Raw genomic sequence first — 5021 nt, 5'->3', positions numbered from 1 at the left:
AAAACCAGCCAGAAGACGAAACACGTGAGAGGAGCACAAGACAAAGCTTGACTAACAACTGAAATGTTACTGAAGGAAAGAGGCAAAAGAAGATTCGCACAGAAATGCACGTGCACGAAAAACCCCTCAAAGCAGTGAAAGCGTGGAAAGCAGAAAGGGTCTAAAAAATCAAAATGTAAAAAAAAGCAAATTCCTTATGGTCAAGAACCACTCGTTACAAAAGGGAAGCCACAGATCCAAGTCCAAAGGCACACTATACTGCAAAGGCTAAGGACGTGTGTGTGGCTAAGAAATCGGTCAGTCTTTTGGGGCCTTTTTTACATGTGCATCTCTGTGCAAGTCTTCTTTTGCCTCTATCCTTTAGTAAAATTCCAGTTATTAGTCCAGCTGTCCTGCAATTCTCTCTTCTCATATTTTCCGGCTTGTTTCAGAATGAATAAGGTGATGACTCTACAAACCTTGCACAAACTGGAAGCCAGTGTAACTGTCAGATGGAAACCTTTCCCTTAATTGGCTTGCATTACAAATAGGGAGGACTTTACTGTGATGTCTGCTGAGGCATCCCCAAAGCCAGTGCGCAAGCTGGCTGTAGCAGATGTAGTGGTGCCTCCTGTTGACAAGAGAAAAAGCAATATTCACTTTTCAGCATAGCAAAATGAAAATATGATTTAGGTCTTTTACAAATTTGAAAGTTATTCATGCATCTGTACAATTAATTCCCGTCTAACAGAAGCTGTACAGTGTAACTTTCACTGTCAATTTATTCTCCCTGGAAGTATGGCAAACTTTGAATTCTGCTGCAGGCGATTGAGAGAGAATGAGACCCACCCAATATTAGAACTCCAGTGCAATCACAATTTGCTACTGCAGCAAAATAATGCCTGAAGGCAATGCAGCTTTTGACTGACAAAACCTGGTAGTCGTCTTACACCCTCTATACTAGTGTTGTGGCCGATGTCAATGTCCACGCTGATATCATCCGCATAGCACGAAGATGTTAAGTATGCGACTTATGCATTAAGCAGCTCTGTGCATGGAGTCATTCTATTCGAAGGAGCCATAAACTACAAGTGCACTTCTGTCAACAGCTCTCCGTTGTTTTCCCACAACACGGCACGTGCCAAACTTTCTGCAAGTGCCGCAAAACTACTCTATAACTTCATTTGCTAACTGTAAAATTTCCAACACTTACTCAAACTGTGGAAGTTTCGGTGTACTGGCCTTTGGGAGAACGTCTTTCTTTTTTTTTTTTTGGTTGTTACATTTCAGCACACGTAAAATGTCAGTGTCAAAGCATTTTGGAGAGGTTTACTGTGTGCAGGTGTTGATGATGGTATCAGTGAAGTCAATTTTTTTAATTATATTTGCACACTATACAACACTCACCTAATGCAAGTGGGTAAAAAAAAAAACTAGCAAATAAAACTTTGAGTGCTGGTATGGTGATTGTTCTGGCAGCAAGTGGGGACAGGCTATAACAACAGTTGTCGGGCTAGTTAGTGATCGTCTGCAGAAGCCAGTCCTGCTCTGTGTGTTTTTCTTTTCTGTGTCGTTTTTTAGTGCATTTTCCCACGGCTTCCGCAGGAGACAGGCTACTTCACTGCATGCAATTTCACTTAGCACAGAGTCCTCCGAAATGAGATTGCTTTTGTACTTATTTACTGCATTTCTTGTGGCATTCCTTATGTACTTATGTTTTGAAGTGCTGCACTTGCTGAAGGTCATACCTGGCTAATAAAACAAGCAAATGTGTCCGGACAGCGTCCCCCGCCCCCCTCGTTACTTCACATCAATGTGCATGCCCTTTCCATTTAGCAAGTTCACACTATCAGATGATGCGTGTTTTCTCATTTACTCGTGCATGGAATTAAGCAAACCAGTAATTTGCATGGTGAAACGTCATGTTCATGCGCTTCTACGAAAACAAGAAAAATATGAAAACCAGCGATGTGTTCGCACTAACGTGGCGCAATATCAACACTGTAGACAGTGTAGATGATCGCAGGTAAGTAACGTTAAAGGGGAAGCTTTATTTTATTAACACTGCCTTCCGCAATAGATTTCATTACAGCATTTCTTGCTCGAGAAAATGAAAAACAGGTGCCGCTTGTTCAAGTTATGTCGCCTTTCGCTCAAGGTTCTTACCTTGTGTTCTCAACTAGCAGTCCATGATCAAGAAGCATTTGGAGTAAATGCGGATGATCTGTAACACTCAGACGGCTGCTTCAACTACGTAGTCGCCGCCGGGATCTCGCCAGATGCTCTCAAGAGCAGTCGGCATCGGCACGCACCGCCCGCAGCTGCACCTGTTCGAAAGCTTCGGTTAGCGATTGCGCACTCTCGCAACGGTCAAACGTAGGCTAGGCTGCAAGACTCGGACATACATACCAATGCGTAGTTCCGAAACGGCTGGGATCGGGAGGCTGACGGTCGGGGCTTCTGCAAGCCGGAGTTGTGCCGCGGTTACCGCGGCCTCTCGACACAAGTGTTACTGTACCGGTCGCTCGCAGGGTCCATCTTCGCCGACCTGGCACCCGAAAAGTTGCGTCGGCGTAAGGCTCAAAGCCCACGATGTAACCATGTTTTAACAGTAGCGACTATATTCTAGTTCACTATGGGCCTAGTGCGCTGGTATGGAGGCGCCACTGCTCCGGAACAAGTAGCGCCACCTCCCGCCGGCGCACCCATATGTGGTATGTCTGCTCGTCGAAGAGAGGCGGCGGAGTGAACGCGAAGTCTACTCTTCTCGGCAGAAACCTTGTGAAAAGAAAACTTTTGTCGGTCATTTCCTGCCTCGCGTCACACGCGTACATAACAGACACATGTACCATGTGTGCGTGTTGAAAAATAAACCAAAAACAAAGCGAAGAAAGCCGCTACCCATTCATGCTGTCTGGTAGAAGGCCGCCGGCGCTTGGGGCGCAGCGCATCGTCGGCGCGCGAGCGCTTCTGCTGGCGGCTCTACGGGTTTTTTTCTTCTTTGAAGTAGGAATTCGGACCCCGAACAATATGGCACTTTGAAAGTAAAGACATAAATAAAACGAAAACTAAGCCAGTGTGCAATGCGCACCACTGGCTTTTCGCTTCGGTGGCAGTGTAAGTGGAAACGGCCTGCTAGACCCCCCAGAAGCGACAGCCGAGAGCTGGGCTCCGTTGGTCAATAGAAAGGCTTCTAAAAAAAAAAAAAAAAATAAAAAAAAAAAAAAAAAAACACGTCTTCCCCAATACGGGACGAGCAGGCTGTATATGGAGATGTAGCCTAAGGCGTGGGGCCTTTTCGGCGCTCGGCACTTCTACCGTATTTTTTATTTTCTACTCGATGCGTCGAAACGAGTGGTGACGGTTCAGTGCGCGGAAAAACAGCCATGGCTGAGCAAGCTCCACAGCGCGTGCTGTTCGGGGGATTTCGGGCGATCGGGAATGTTGAGACTTAATTCAAGAATAACTGCTTGGTGCGCGGTAAGAAACTGTACGAAGCCAGCACGTGCATGAAGTGCGCGGGAAACTTCACAGTGCAGGGCCCTCGGATATCTTCAGAAAATGCACTGCCGAAATGAAAACCACCTTCTACGACGTCAGCTTGGAAATAAGTTTTATTCGGCCCTTTCGGCATCTCTTCACCACATATGTAATTCATTTTTTTTGTATGTAGTTGTTGGCGAACCCACGCAATATCACGGATGCCAGTTGCGTCTGCAAGGCCGGGTGCCACTGTTAACGATGCGACACATTGCTCTCGTATGATTTCCAAGGAAATCGCAAAAAGAACTTGATTTTCGATTGCTTCCCGATGGTTTTTTTTTATATAACTATTATGACACCCATAAACACAAGAGCAGATCGAGCTGTTAGTTTAAAAGAACGTTTTCTCTTTGCGGGGAACCATGAACGTGTGGCAAGTCAGAAAGCGCGCACTCCTGCAATGTGCTTCGCTCTCCATGTCGTGCTTCTACGTCTTCTACGTCAGGCTAGGCTTCCCAAAAGCGAGCGCCGAGAACAGCTGGAAACTATCATTAGGAAGTCGTTAGAAAAAAAAAAAAAGTTCCCGTTGGCAGGAAGGCTCCGCGCTCTCTACAACAAAGGCCGTGTCCGAAGGCCTGCCAGCTCTGGTTACAACAACTTTTAGTAGTTGTCACAACTTTTAAAGCTCAAGTTGGGTCCAGAAGTAAAAAAAAAAAAAAAAAAGACCCGTTTATTTTGTGATTTTCGCGTGCTAGCGATTGCTCGTGCATGCTTGAAAAACCTAGCGTGAAGTACTGTACAAAAAAACAAACGTGGGAAATGCGCAGCCTTAACGAAAAGCAATGGGTGCGATATGAGATTCGAAATGACTAAGTAAGTACAGGCCCTTGTTTCAGTCGGTGTTTATTTTTTTATTCTTACGGGGACCCAAAAAGAAATCGGAACACAGCGTCGGTGCTACCCACGGTTGCGGATCCAGACAGCCGCGTTTTACAGCGGCGCCTCCCAGACGGCGCCACATGTTCGGCCAAAGCTGCAGCGCACCAGGCCCATAGCAGCACAGCGACGCTGGAACCCACGGAGGAACCTAGGCGTCGGCCATATTAAAAAACCCTGTGTGAGCGTAGAGTAGGGCACAATTAGAACCTCTAAAATACACCGAGCTTGGTCAACTTTGGCTCAGCAGGCTCCGGCAACGGGAGCTTCTCATTGGCTTAGCGCTATGACGTCTCTGTTGAGTTGAGGAGGACGCGCGCTAGGAAACCGAAATTCTGTTTTTGTCGCTATTAAATCAACGCGGGCGATGAAACGAATCGAGGTATATTATATGATGCAGGACAAGGATTCCATTTAACTAAGCCGTGCAAAATTTCCGGAAAACGTTTCACGACCCCTTTAAGGCCCGTTCACACTTGCGACTAGCAGCGGTCGCGCGACCGTTTTGGTCGAAAAGCGACAGTCGCAAATGGTCGCATCGGTCGAAAAGCGACTGCCGCGGGCCGATCGGGCACTGCTCGAATTTCCAGTCGCGCGACTACTAGTCGCAAACCATTTCACCA

The 5021-nt window shown here is 46.6% G+C and overlaps 1 long non-coding RNA gene across 1 annotated transcript; it reads right to left on the bottom strand.

Annotated features, from left to right (window-relative positions):
- Window positions 1-216: 216 nt before the first annotated feature.
- On the bottom strand, window positions 217-2609 carry LOC146205104 (uncharacterized). The gene is made up of 3 exons (XR_014703128.1): window positions 2389-2609; window positions 2146-2306; window positions 217-610 (listed from the first exon to the last, which is right to left on the bottom strand). It is a non-coding gene; the product is annotated as an uncharacterized LOC146205104 (long non-coding RNA).
- Between the last annotated feature and the right edge of the window lie 2412 nt (window positions 2610-5021).

Source organism: Amblyomma maculatum, chromosome 1 (assembly GCF_055883805.1).
Source record: "Amblyomma maculatum isolate TAMU_Amacu chromosome 1, ASM5588380v1, whole genome shotgun sequence".
NCBI lineage: Eukaryota > Metazoa > Arthropoda > Arachnida > Ixodida > Ixodidae > Amblyomma > Amblyomma maculatum.
This window is presented reverse-complemented; position numbering and strand designations above follow the sequence as displayed.